Source organism: Lynx rufus, unplaced genomic scaffold (genome assembly GCF_022079265.1).
Source record: "Lynx rufus isolate CCGP_SWC_20201006 ecotype Redwood Valley unplaced genomic scaffold, mLynRuf1.p SCAF_1, whole genome shotgun sequence".
Lineage (NCBI taxonomy): Eukaryota > Metazoa > Chordata > Mammalia > Carnivora > Felidae > Lynx > Lynx rufus.
The window spans coordinates 9,269,828-9,283,598 of NW_025814823.1; the positions used below are offsets into that span (position 1 = coordinate 9,269,828).

Below are 13,771 nucleotides of genomic sequence, written 5' to 3' on the forward strand. Positions count from 1 at the left end.
GGCTGGGTAGGGGATAGGAGGCGCAAAAACAGACATAATTAGAAAATTTGGGCTCTGACATTTTCCTCACCCCCCACCCCCCACCCCCCGACTTACTTGACGTCCCCTGTGCTAGACGCCGAGCTGGCACGTGTGTTTTCAGAAATGAGTAGGATACTTGAACACTTCAGAATTAAAATGACAGTCTTGAAGTGCATGCTTGGTGACTGAGGCCGCCTGCGTCTGCTCTCACACAGATGCCCTCTGAAAGAGGTACCTCCTTTGGGCACATCTCACCTCGCCCACGAACGTCCTGGAAGCCAGCAGATGCCCGAAGGGAACATGGCTTGGGGCTGTGCCTGCGTAATGAAACTTCACTTTAAGGCATTCTTTCTTGTTTATCCCAGTCCATTAAGAAGATTCCACTCCAAATGAGTAGTTGCTGACCCTATTAAAAACTGTCCATATTCCTTAATTAGCACAAAAGAACTTGAAATAAAATATTTACATACTGCTCTTTCTTTCTTTTCTTTTCTTTTCTTTCCTTTTTTTTTTTTTTTTCTTGTAAGGAGAATGGGGTTGTCCTTTGATGCCTGCTTTTCCTTGCGTGCCCAGATTTTTAATTGGGCCACTCCCTGCATTTTGGGTCTTTGGCTGCAAGGCCATGTGGGTGGAGGAAGTCTGGGGTGTCTCCTCAGCCAGGCAAAGCAGACGGCCAGAAGTCGTAGGAAAGCGATCTTTCTGAAACGGGAGAAATAAGACAGGGAAAGACTGTAAAACTCCCACTAGCGGCTGCCTTTCGAGTAGGGTGTAAAAAGAACTGCTCTCAGCCACCTTTGGAGGAAGAGAACAAAGAGCAAAAGGTTACACGCCAGCGTTTTGAAGAGAACTGTGGCTAATCTTAAAAAAATTATCACACATAGAATGTTCTAGAAATCTAGGTAGGTGCCCCGCCCCCCCACATTAAATACAGTTTGAAATAAACCAAGGTTTATGGAGGTTTATTGTGAACCAAGATGTTCCTATGTGCTACCTGTTGAAATGAGGGTTCGCCTATACTCGGGCAGAAGTAGAAAATAGAGCTGTTTCTTGGCACATCTAACTACCAGTAGGTAGGAAAGGGCTTTGAGCGTCAGCTGTTCGTTGTGAAACGGTGTTTTGGGTGCTTGTTTCTTCATTCCTTCTGGGCGGATGCAAACTCTTGCGGACAGGCTCTCATGCGTTCACTGTGCTCTCTCCTTCCCCTTTCAGCTCTCATTTTCCCTCCTTTTGCCCTTTCATTTCTGGAAGGCCCCGTGCTCTACAGAGAAAGGTAAAAAGCAGGGATGGAGGGGCAGGGATGGTCAAGGGTCGAGGTTCAAAGGAAGGACACAGAAGAAAGTAGAGAGTTGGTAAGAACAGCTTTGGCCTAGGAGTTAAGAGTGAGCTTTAGGCTCAGGTCTGGCACTAAACTACAGCCACAATGATGATGGTAATTTAAAATATGAATAGCACTTACTATATATTGAGCATTATTTGAAGCACTTTTGTTTGTTTGTTTTGTTTTTGTTTTTAGAGGGGGGAGGGAGTGCAAGCTGGAGAGAGGAGCAGAGGGAGAGAATCCTTTTTTTTTTTAAGCTTTTATACCTTTTATTTTTTATTTTTTAAAATTTATTTTATTTTTGTTTATTTATTTATTTATTTATTTATTTGCAGAGAGAGAGAATCCTAAGCAAGCTCCCCACTCAGCATGGAGCCCGATGCGGGGCTCGATCCCACAACCCTGGGATCATGACCGAGGCACCCAGGTGCCCCCTGAAGCACTTTAAATTAACCAGTGCGGATGAGGGAGGTGGATGTAATTGTGCCCATATTACAGATGAGGACACTATAGATCGGCCCTGCATTTCAGCAGAATGTAAGAACCACACTAAGGTGCTTGAAAAATAAGTCAGACGTGGGTGAACCTGGGAGGCATTATGCTAAATCAACTGAGCCAGACATGAAAGGAGGAGTGCTGTCTGATTCCACTCGTATGAGGTAAGTGGAAAAGCCAAATTCACAGAGACGGAGGGTTGAATGGTAGTTGCCAGGGAACGGGGGCGAGGGAAATGGGAGTCCTCGTTGCATGGGTTACAGAGTCTATGTTTTGTAAGACGAGACAGCTCTGGAGACGGGCGGCCGTGATGGTCACACAACACTGTGAATGTGCTCAGTGCTGCTGAACAGCGCACCGAAGAATGGCTGAAATGGTAAGTTTTATGTTACGTCTTTTACCGCGATAGAAAAGGAAATAAATGAATAGATAGAAAAGATTCTTATTATTCATTTGTGACTTTATAAGATATGCATGTGTTTGAAAATTGAATGCAGAGAAGAACAATCAAATTAAAATAATGCAATTCTGGGGGTGCCTGGGTGGCTCAGTTGGTTAAGCGTCGGACTCTTGGTTTCAGCTCAGGTTACGACCTCATGGTTTGTGGGTTCAAGCCCTGCATCCAGCTCTATGCTGGCAGTGCGGAGCTTGCTGGAGACTCTCTCTCTGCCCTCTCCTCTCTCTCTCTCTCAAAAATAAAGAAACTTTTTTTAATGTATATTTATTTTTGAAAGAGTGCAGGTGGGGGAGGGGTAGAGAGAGGGGGACAAAGAATCCCAAGCCGGCTCCTTGCTGACAGCAGTGAGCCCGACGTGGGGCTCGAACCCACAAACTTCGAGGTCATGACCTAAGCCTACGTCGGACGCTCAACTGACTGAGCCACCCAGGCACCCCTAAATAAACATTTTTTTAAATGTTAAACATTTTTTACCAGGAAGACCTGACTATAATTATGATTTCTATCCAATCTTTTTCTTTGTGTTCATCTACCTATCTGGCTCTCTCCTGTATATATAGCAATGCAAATGTTTGAGTTCACACTATAGAAGCAGTTATTCATTTTACTTTCTTTCACTTGACATTATATGATGAGCATTTTCCAAGCAATTAAAATTTATCTCTAAACATAATGGTAATGGCCGCACACCAGCTCAGGCATGCTCTCATTTATTTAGCCCTCCTTCTGTTTTTGGACATTTAGGTTTTTGCAATTTTCTGCTTTGTAAATAGCTTTACAGCAGTCCTCCTAATGCGCTCATCTTGGCCCTGCCTCTGATTATTTCCTCAGCCCAGCCTTCTAGAAACAGAGCCATGGGGTCAAAGGACAAGTCAATATTCAAAAAGCCTTTTTACTAATTCTGCATATGTGTTGTGTGTGTGTGTGTGTGCGTGTGCGTGTGCGTGTTTGAACTAGTTTCAGAAGTCCTTCACCTGCCCTTTGTTCCTTTGGAGACCTGGATTGTCAACTTCTTTCCACCATTGCTGGCTGAGTGGTCCTCAGTTTCCTGCTCCCTGAAACTACCTTTAGGGAACACATGTTTGAACTCTGCTCACCCCCTTAGTCCAAAGCTAGAGATCTGAGCAAAGGAGGTCAGCTGGGCAAAGTGAATTATACAGGGTCTGAGGTTTTGTTTGGGTAAACATGGCTGCTATCACAGAGGAAGGTGTGAGGTTAGGGCAGAGCTCAGTCCCCAGGGTTGTGCACTGAAGCATTCGGCAAGCTTCCTGCTTTGTAAGAGCAAGGAAAGGGAAAGCTTGCTCACGCTTCCTTGACTGCTGGAAACAAGTGGTTAAATGTAGCCTGGGCCACCCTGGCCTTTGGGCTTCTCTGCATTATGTCACTTACTCCTAAGTCATGCACCAGCCCCAACCCTCATAGGGGAAATGGTCAATCTCTGATCCCCCAGGCGATTTTTGGTTTCAGAAACCCTTCTTGCGGTTTCTCATCAGGGTCTGCTGACCTTTTTCTCATTCTGTTAACTCCACTTCTCCTATGTGACTCCTTTCCAACCCCTCAGATCTCCGCTCAAATGTGATTTCCACGTGAAAGCTTTAGTGACCCTCTCAACCGAGATCAACACCCCAATGTGCTTTTTGTCACAGTGTGAGTCAAAGTTTGTTATTACACTAAGTTGAGTACTCATTTGATTCATGTATTATTTAATGTTTTCATTCAACAAATATTTTCTAAGTGGCCTCTGTGTGCCAGGAACTGTACTGTTTGTGGGGATTGCAGAGATGAGCAACACCAGATTTGGTTCCTTTCCTTGTGGAGTTTATAGTCCAACGGGAAGAAAACAAATAAAAATCGGATTCCGATGTTCAATAAGTGTTATAAAAAAGGGAACGAAGCAGGTGCAACGACAAAGATTGGTGGAGGGCCCCAGTCAGACAGAGCAACCATGAAGACGGGAATGGTGAGAGGAGAGAATCGTGGGGAGAGCCAGGAAGAAAGAAGGAGGCACAGGGAAGGCACCAAACCCGGGCATCTGGGGCATCTGAGGAACTGGAAGGCATGGAGGGAAGTTTTTGTGTGTTAGGGGAGAGGGACACGAGATGGGGGAAGACAGGTGGACAGGATCGGAGTGGGCTGATGGAGAAGGGCAGGAAAGCAGGGCAAAGCAGCTGAGTGGCCGAAAAGTGTCCACGGGAGTTGACAACATGGCAGTTGGTAAGGACCTTAACAACATTTTCCGGCAGCAGCCAGATTGCAGGAGGTTGAGGAGGAAGTGGATGGTGAGAACTTAGAAACTATGCGTGTAAGAAGGGAAGTTAGAGCCGTGCAAAGGCATAAAAAAGATTGGGTGGGCCAATGGAGTAAATGAAGTCAGTTTCCCTGATTTTCTTTTTTTCTTTTTTCCTTTTTTTTTTTTTTTTTTTTGGATGGGAGATCGTAGAGCATGTTTATAAGCTGTGGGGATGACTCAGCTCCGAGAGGCAATAAATGGGGAGCTTAGTCCTTGAGAAGATAGGATGGGATGGGGTCCAGAAGAGAGATGAATAGATAAGGCTTTTAGAGGAGGAGAGCCACCTCATCCATTTTTTACCACTTTATTATGGAAATTTTCAAACATATAAAAGTGTAATGAAACCCCAGGTACCCATCACCCCTGTGTCAACACATGGCCAAATGCATTTCGTCTATAATCTCACCCGGTTTATCACCCCTTTTCCCAGATTATTTGGAAACATATCCAAGACACTATAATTTTCCACCCATAAAGACCTCAGTTGTATGCCTACAAGATAAGGGCTTTGAAAAAATTACAACAAAACCTATCGCGTTGAGTAATTAGTAATGCCTTTCTTTCTTGTTTTAATAGTTAGTAATTTCTTAATGTCATCAAATATCCAGTCAGTGTTCAAATTTCTCTGTCTCTTGTATGTTTTTATCTTTTATCGCTGGCTCGTTCAAATCAAAACCAAAACGAAGTGCATATGCAGAATTGGGTTGACATCCCTTTTAAAGTCTCTATCTATAGGTTTCCCCCTCCCTTTTTCCCCCCCTCAACATCTGTTAAGAAATCAGACCTTTGTCTTACGGAATTTCTCACATGTGGGATTTTGCTGATGTGGTACCCAAGGTGTCATTTAACACCTTTTTTTCCTCACTTGTAAATTCTCTAAACTGTTGGTTTACGTCTTACCTCTAAAGGCTTGTTCAGATTCAGGTGTGGTGGGGGTTTTCTTGGGGTGGGGGAGGCAAGAGCACCTCCCAGGTGGTGCCATGCCCTTCCTGGGGCCTCAGGAAGCACTGTCATGCTGGGTTGCCCTGCATCTGGTGATGTCAAGATTAGTCCCTCAGTCGGATGTTGCTGCCTGCTTTGTTCTCCAGAAAGCTCGTCGGCAGGTATTTGCTAACGGTTTTAGCAGTTACAGATGATCCGTTATTTCGTTAGGAATTACAAAATGATGCGATTCTAACCCTGTCATTGTGTCCTGGCTTGAATTATGACCCCTAGATTCATATGCTAAACTCCTACCCCCATGACCTCAGAACCGGACTGTGTTTGGAAATAGGGTGTCTGCAGATGGAATTAAGTGGAGATAAAGTCAGACTGGAGTGAGGTGGGTCCCCTGCCCACTACGACTGGTGTCCTTAAGGGACATCGGGACACAAAGACAGACACACATGCGGGAAGAACGCCATCCGAAGGTTGGAATTATGCAGCCACAAGCCCAGGAACTCCCCAAAGCTGGGAGAGAGACCTGGAACTACTCTCTCCCGAGTGTCTTCAGAGAGAGCAGCGCCCTGCCGACACCTTGATCTTGGACTTCCAGCCTCCAGAACTGTGAGGCAATACATTTCTGTTGTTGAAGGCATTTGGTTTACGGTACTTTTGACAGCAGCCCTGGGCAACTAATGCACATTTCTTCTGCAGTTTTTGATAGGGATTTACGTCTTAAAGAGAGAGGGAGTGCTCTTCCCTCGTCAGGTATTTGGTTCTTCTGAGGTGCAATTCGTACAGGCAAGGCAGGATGTGTGCGTGGTTCGTTCCCCGTACTCACTAGTTTTCAAAATATTGAATGGTTTCTTAGTATCCTCCAAAGGTGACCAGTGAGGTTTTACACGTATAAACTGTAAATCTGAAAATAATTGATATATCTCAAACTATTGAAGTTATTCATCTTATTGATGATCAAATTGCCTTATCTTTGGCCAGAGGTAGTCCCTTCCAGATGCCTCTTGAGTCCTTTGGAAGAATATCCATTTGTTTGATGACTTTCTTGATTTTTGGTATAATAAGCTGTTGTAAGCTTCCATTTCTCCAAGAGCCTCTCCTCCTCCTCCTTCTTCTTCTTCTTCTTCTTCTTCTTCTTCTTCTTTTCTAACTTTATTTATTTATTTTGAGAGTGAGAGAGAGAGAGTAAGGGCAGGGAAGAGAGAGAGGGAGAGAGAGAGAATCCCAAGCAAGCTCTGTGCTGACAGCGCAGAGCCTGACAGGGGGCTCGAACTCACTAAGTACGAGATCATGACCTGAGCGGAAGTCAAATGCTTTACGGACTGAGCCACCCAGGTGCCCCATGGCCTCTATTTCTTTTTTAATGGGAAATGATATTTAGAGACTACAATCTGGCTATTAGCGATACTCATTGCTACCAGGTTTATTCCTGTTTCCAGACCTTTCTGGTGGATAGAGCTAGAAAAAAAACTTAAGAGAAAATACATCATGAGGTTATGATACTTGTTTCTTACACACTGGAATTCTTAGTTCTTAGTCATTCACTTTATTTTAATAAATTATTTGGTTTATTTCACATATGTGTCTGCATTCCAATTTTATTATATAGTTAAAATACAGAATAGTTGAGATATATGTGTGTGTATATATATATATATATATACACATATACATATCTATATACATAGATATATACACAAAGACACACACACACACACATATATATATACACTTCAAAATGGCAATGCCAATATGATTATTAACAATAATATTGTTGAAACAGCTTAAGATTTCTTTGTGACTCTTTTAGTCCTTGGGATATATGTATATATATGTGTGTGTATATATAAGTATCTCCCACTAAAGATGTACAATCAAACTACTAGGTTTTAAAGTCATCTGACATAATTTTTGTCTATATGGTTAAGCCACTGAATTTATATACATTTACATCATTTTCTTTTGCTTTCAACATTTTGGGGGGGGGCGGGGAATATGGTTTTGTTTTTGATTGAATTTTGTTTCCGAAGACATTCAGAGGACTCCTAAGTCAAGCCTATGAAATAAAGATCGCCTAGTTTATATTGTCTCCTTTGTCGTCTGGTTTCCTCCCTAGGTAACACACAGGTAACAATTTTGATTAGTTTTTTGGTTCCTCCTTTCATTAAAAATGTAAAGTTATAGGTTTGCAGGCAATTTTCCCCTGTCCTAGGATGTAAGGTAACGTACCTTATATGCCATTTCTCCATTTTGCTTTTTTCACTTAACAACAGATCCTAAAGATCTTTTTTCTCAAAAAATTTTTTTGACATTAATTTATTTTTGAGAGAGAGACAGAGAGAGACAGAGAGAGAGAGAGAGAGACAGACACAGTACCCAAAGCAGACTCCAGACTCTGAGCTGTCAGCACAGAGCCCAACACGGGGCTCGAACCCACAACTGTGAGATCAGGACCTGAGCCAAAGTCAGACACTTGACCGACTGAGTCATCCGGGCATTGCCCTAAAGATTACTTTAGAGTAGGGTGTAATAGTATATCTCATTCCTTTCTGAGATGCAAGGTTCTCCGTGGTATGGATTTGACGGGGCCACGGTTTCTTCAACTTGTCCCGTAGTGAGGCACATCTGGGTTGTTTTTTCCCGTCTTTAGCTGTTACAAGGAGTATTGTAACAAATAGCTTCGTGCGTAGACCTTAGTGTATTTTTGCCAGCCTATCTCAGGGATATTTTCCTGAGTGGGATTGCTAGGTCAAAGGATAGAGTGCATACGTAATTTGGTTGAATATTGCCAAATTCCCCTTCAGAGGAGCTGCGTTAGTCTGTGTTCCCACCGGCGGTGTATGAGAAGGCCTATTGTCCCACAGCCTCACCAACAAACTTCTGGATGTTTGCCAGCATAACAGATGAAAATGGTATTTTTATTCCATTCTAATTTGCATTGCTTTTTCTCATTTCACTAGTTTTAAAGGGAGAAGACACGGAGAAGTCTGAATACAAATTTGTACGTTTGGTGTTAAGTGGATGTTTGCCCCTCTAAGCCCAAAGCTCCGTAAAGGTAGGCCAGAGGCTGTTTGGCTCACTCTTGCATCTCTAGGGCCGAGCCCAGGGCCTGACGCGGAGGAGGCACTCGCCAGTGTGTAATGAAAAGGGTGAAGGAATGAATGAATGAATGAATGAATGAAAGACAGGAACTGCTTTTTGGCCCATCTCATAACGACACTAGGCTATCTTCAACACCTTCCCTTCACCTTTTCCTTCTCACACCTATAATTAAGGGAGCCCTTTGGAAGTCCCAATTAAACGTGAGTTTCACACGAAAAATAAAGTCGCAGAAGGGACTTGCCTCATACCCCGTCCATGAGGTTAATGGGTTGCGTGTTTTTAAGTAAGGGGTGGGGATGGGGTACAGCAAGAAAATGTTACTACTGTTGACAGATACTGGGCAGACCAGCTTGGCCAGGTAAGCACTGGCACAGGAATGATGAATTGCTGGTTTAAGGGAGGCGATAATCTCCATGCAAATTCCCTGCCTCTTCATTCCATCCCATTCACAGACTCCCAGAATTGAAAGCAACTTCAGGGCTCATTGGCTCTTGCCCCCTGGTCAAGGGCATTCTGGCACTCATCCAGCCTGTCCTTCCTTGTCCGTCTGGAGCGCATCTCAGAGGGCGGTCCTTGCTACCTGCGGCTGGACTAAGTCTAAAGGCTCCTTGGCATATAGCCCTCCAGAAAAATTCGTTATCTTACCATTTGTATTTATCTGTCTCCTGCCCCCCATCCCCTCCCCGAAAATCTCAATTAGCTTTACCCTTTCCTTAAATAACATGGCCCTTCACATGAAGACTCACTCCTAAAACCTCCACCCCTTCTTCCCAGCTAGACACTATCCAAAGCTACATTTCCTTGACCCCATCAAAATTAAGGATTTCCACTTAATAAAAAAGTCATGGGGGCGCCTGGTGGCTCAGTCGGTTAAGCGCCCGGCTTCGGCTCAGGTCATGATCTCGCAGTTCGTGAGTTCCAGCTCTGTGTCGGGCTCTGTGCGGACAGCTTGGAGCCCTGGAGCCTGCTTCAGATTCTGTGTCTCCCTCCTCTCTCTCTGCCCCTCCCCTGCTCGCACTCTGTCTCTCTCTCAAGAATAAATAAACATTAAAAAAAAAAAATTAGGGGCACCTGGGTGGCTCAGTCGGTTGAGCGTCTGACTTCGGCTCAGGTCATGATCTCACGGTTCGTGGGTTCGAGCCCCGCAACAGGCTCTGTGCTGACCTCTTGCTCAAAGCCTGGAGGCTGCTTCGGATTCTGTGTCTCCTTCTCTCTCTGCCCCTCCCCCGCTCACACTTTGTCTCACTCTGTGTCTCAAAAGTAAATAAATGTAAAAAAAAAAAAATTAAACAAAAATTAAACAAAAATCATAGATGCAATGAAAAGGCAAATGACACATCAGGAAAACACATTTAAAATGTCTAAACCTGGGGCGCCTGGGTGGCGCAGTCGGTTAAGCGTCCGACTTCAGCCAGGTCACGATCTCGCGGTCCGTGAGTTCGAGCCCCGCGTCGGGCTCTGGGCTGATGGCTCAGAGCCTGGAGCCTGTTTCCGATTCTGTGTCTCCCTCTCTCTCTGCCCCTCCCCCGTTCATGCTCTGTCTCTCTCTGTCCCAAAAATAAATAAACGTTGAAAAAAAATTAAAAAAAAAAAATAAAATAAATAAAATGTCTAAACCTGGGGCGCCTGGGTGGCTCAGTCGGTTAAGCGTCCGACTTCGGCTCAGGTCATGATCTCACGGTTCGTGGGTTCGAGCCCCTCATCGGGCTCTGTGCTGACGGCTCAGAGCCTGGAGCCTGCTTCGGATTCTGTGTCTCCCTTTCTCTCTGCCCCTCCCCTGTTCATGCTCTGTCTCTCTCTGTCTCAAAAATAAATAAAACATTAAAAAAAGAATTACAATGTCTAAACCTGACACGGTACAAATATCTACAGTGTCTAAGGAATTTTTGCAAGTCAATTTTTCAAAACCTGAATAGATCAATAGGCCAAACACTGGTCAATTCACACAAGAGGAAACCCACAATGATAAGCAAATAAGAACCGTAATAAGCCATGACTTTATACCTATCTGGCTGGAAACAACGAGAAAGTTGGCCGATGACAGACAGGTCATGGCAGGGCTGTAAGGAATACAGGACTGTCTTGTGATGCTGGTGGGAGTATAGATGGGGGGCAGCCCTTCTTTAGGACAATCCAGCGGTACTCGGGCACGTGCACTTACCTAGGACCCGGAAACCATATTCCTGGGAATGCTGCCAGAGAAAGTCTCACACTGGTCTCTGCAGGAAGGTGCATGGAGATCCTTGCCGTGACCTTGATGGTGGGAACTGAGACTTGAAGGCACTCCAGCTGTCCATCACTAGGGGAATAAGGAAGGGACATGTGGTACGGAACAGAACACAGAAGCAAGGAGAAATGAAGCAGGGGTGTGGTCAGTTCTCATTACTCGTGGCAGTTGCGCTGTATAAAGTCGCCACAAACATGGAATTAGCAAATACTCAACCTTTGCTCCTAGAGGAAATACCGAGTTGGAGGTTCCTACAAGCCTCTAGTCACAACAATTTTTTTAAAAAGGGTTTTTTTTTTTTGATGTTTATTTATTTTTGAGAGAGAGAGAGAGAGAGAGAGAGACAGAGTGTGAGCAGGGGAGGGGCAGAGAGAGAGAGGGAAACACAGGATCTACAGAGCCTGATGCGGGGCTCGAACCCACAAACTGTGAGATCATAACCTGAGCCGAAGCCGGGCGCTTAACTGACTCAGCCACCCAGGTGCCCCGGTCACATTGTTGGTCAGCTCATCAACACATAACCTTACTTTATGTGGTTTTTTTTTTTTTTCTGTTTAAAGACACCTTATTTAATCCATATTGTTGATTCATTGGACAGCATTCAATGTTAACATTGAACTCATGGCTAACAGCTCTGTAACCCATGCCTGAAGGAAGCTTATCTACGTGAATTTTCTGCAAGGCATATCGCAGGCTTCTTACACTGAGGAACTCTAGACAGCCCTTCAGCACTATGTTTGGGACCATTTTATACAGCAAACCCATCAAAAATGCACAGAAATATGAAAAACTGAGCCCCAAATAGACCACCCAAGGGACTCTGGATTACACAGTATGAGAGCTGAAACCGGAAAGCAGAGTGTGTCTTTGTTCTATCGCTGCTGAGAACGTATCTGTCGGTGACTCACATTTTTTTTCTTTACCCTGCTCATGTCCGTGAATGACCATGGACATGCTCTCAAGCTCCTCAAGTATTGATTTGGGGGTTACAAATAAATTTTCGTGAGTAGGTGAATTTGCAAACACAGAATCTGAGAATAATGAGGATTGATTGTATACTTAGCAACCCTATTAGTTCTCACCATCGAGAATTGAATGAAAAAAGCCAGAGAGAGAATCAGATACACGGTACAGTACTATTTGTGTAAAAATGTGTACAAAGCAGCATCACACGGTTTTCAAGAGCCCACACATCTCAAGGGATACACGTCACCCCCTTAAAATGGTTGCCTCCTGGGCGAGGGAGAACAAAACAAGGAAATACATGAATCAACAAATTAGAGACATCAGTGTGCCCAGAACGGAGTGTGACTAACTTACTGCCCTTTTCCCACCTCCCCTTTCTGCCACTCCGTGCTTTGCGATGGGCCCTGAATCCCCATATTGTTGGCCCTTCCCTTCTCCAGGCTGAGATTCTTGAGGACAGGGACTCTGTCTTTCCTGTCTGAATATCATCCTTCTAGAATAGTTTCTGGCATATTTTATTTATTTGCTCTTACTTAGGTTTTGATTTATACCCCTACGCCATTTCCAAAAGGATTCAGGACTGCAGCCCATTAAGGCTGGATGCGTTTGCCGAGTGAATACAGGCACGAGTCCCTGAATGAACAGATGAATGGGTGATTCCCAGGGCTTTTCCGTCGCATTCTGATCTCCTCCTTAGAATAAGTCCCAACATTACAAAAGGAGATGGCTCGTGCTGAGGAAGCTCTTGTGTCCATTGAAAGAGGCTCTCCCAAGTCGCGATAATGCCAACTCGCATTGCATTGGCATTTTGGACACTTACTGATGATTCATATTCAGCTTGATGTAACTCAAACCTTCCAAGTCTTTTCCCCATGAATCACATTTGTGTAGTTGGCTTTTTTCTTAACCTGCTGGAAGTTATTCTTTTAGATAAAAGCTAGATGATAGATAGATAGATGATAGATAGATAGATAGATTTCGCTTTAAACCATCAATGCAGAATATTAAATTGGTTTAAAATTTATTTCTGTTTTCCAGTATATTGGCCGTTCCCTCCCCCCAGTTCTGTGTCACCTAAGGTTTAAGTTGTTGATAAAGCCTAGGACGACAGAATAGCCTTGTGACAGGACATGCGTCACCTCTGGGAATGCTGGCCTCTGTTATTTCTTGTAGACATGTTACACCAATCTTCTGTCACTTAGATTGAATTTCTCTTTCTCTCTTTCTCACATCACCCTTCAGGAGAAGGATAGTGTGAAAACTTTGTAAGATGCCCATCTGAAATCCAGGTATGCTCTCTCCGCACCGACCCTTGGATCTATCAACGTGATCCTGTGCCATTGAGTCAGGGAGTTGGAAACACATGCTCCATTGTTGTATAACACAGCACATCACCAATAGGGAAACAAGGTGACACAAGCACTCACAGTGAGTATTTATGAGTACTCACACAAGTACCTGCACGAGTACTCACAAATGAGTACTCACACAAGGACCCGAAGCATCCAGGTCAGGGAGATGGTCAGCGATAGTACCTGGACTCAAAGCTTGGGCTCGTAACTCCATGCACGAGGGACTTTACAAAATGTCCTGTCACTGCAAGAGAGATCAAGCTGACGCCTGGTGACTGCTCCTTGCTTTTCCTCTATCGTTTGATTTTTTTAAGTTAATTTATTTATTTTGAGAGAGAGAGAGAGTGCACGCACAAGTGGAGGAGGGTCAGAGGGAGAGAGAGAGAGAGAGAGAGAATCCCAAGCAGGCTCCACCCTGTTAGCATAGCGCAGAGCCCGATGGGGGCCTTGAACCCACGAACCCGTGAGATCATGACCTGAGCCTAGATCAAGAGTTGGACGCTTAATTGACTGAGCCACCCATGCACCTCTTTTGATCAATTATTTATTAATTTTTTTAAGTTTATTTATTTATTTTGAGAGAGAGAGAGAGGTGCATGCATGCATG

General features: G+C 44.3%; 1 long non-coding RNA gene across 1 annotated transcript; it reads left to right on the forward strand.

Annotated features, from left to right (window-relative positions):
• The first annotated feature begins 1,747 nt into the window (after window positions 1-1,747).
• LOC124511273 (uncharacterized) lies at window positions 1,748-13,411 on the forward strand. The gene is made up of 4 exons (XR_006961850.1): window positions 1,748-1,998; window positions 2,115-2,210; window positions 8,478-8,572; window positions 13,055-13,411. It is a non-coding gene; the product is annotated as an uncharacterized LOC124511273 (long non-coding RNA).
• Window positions 13,412-13,771: the final 360 nt, after the last annotated feature.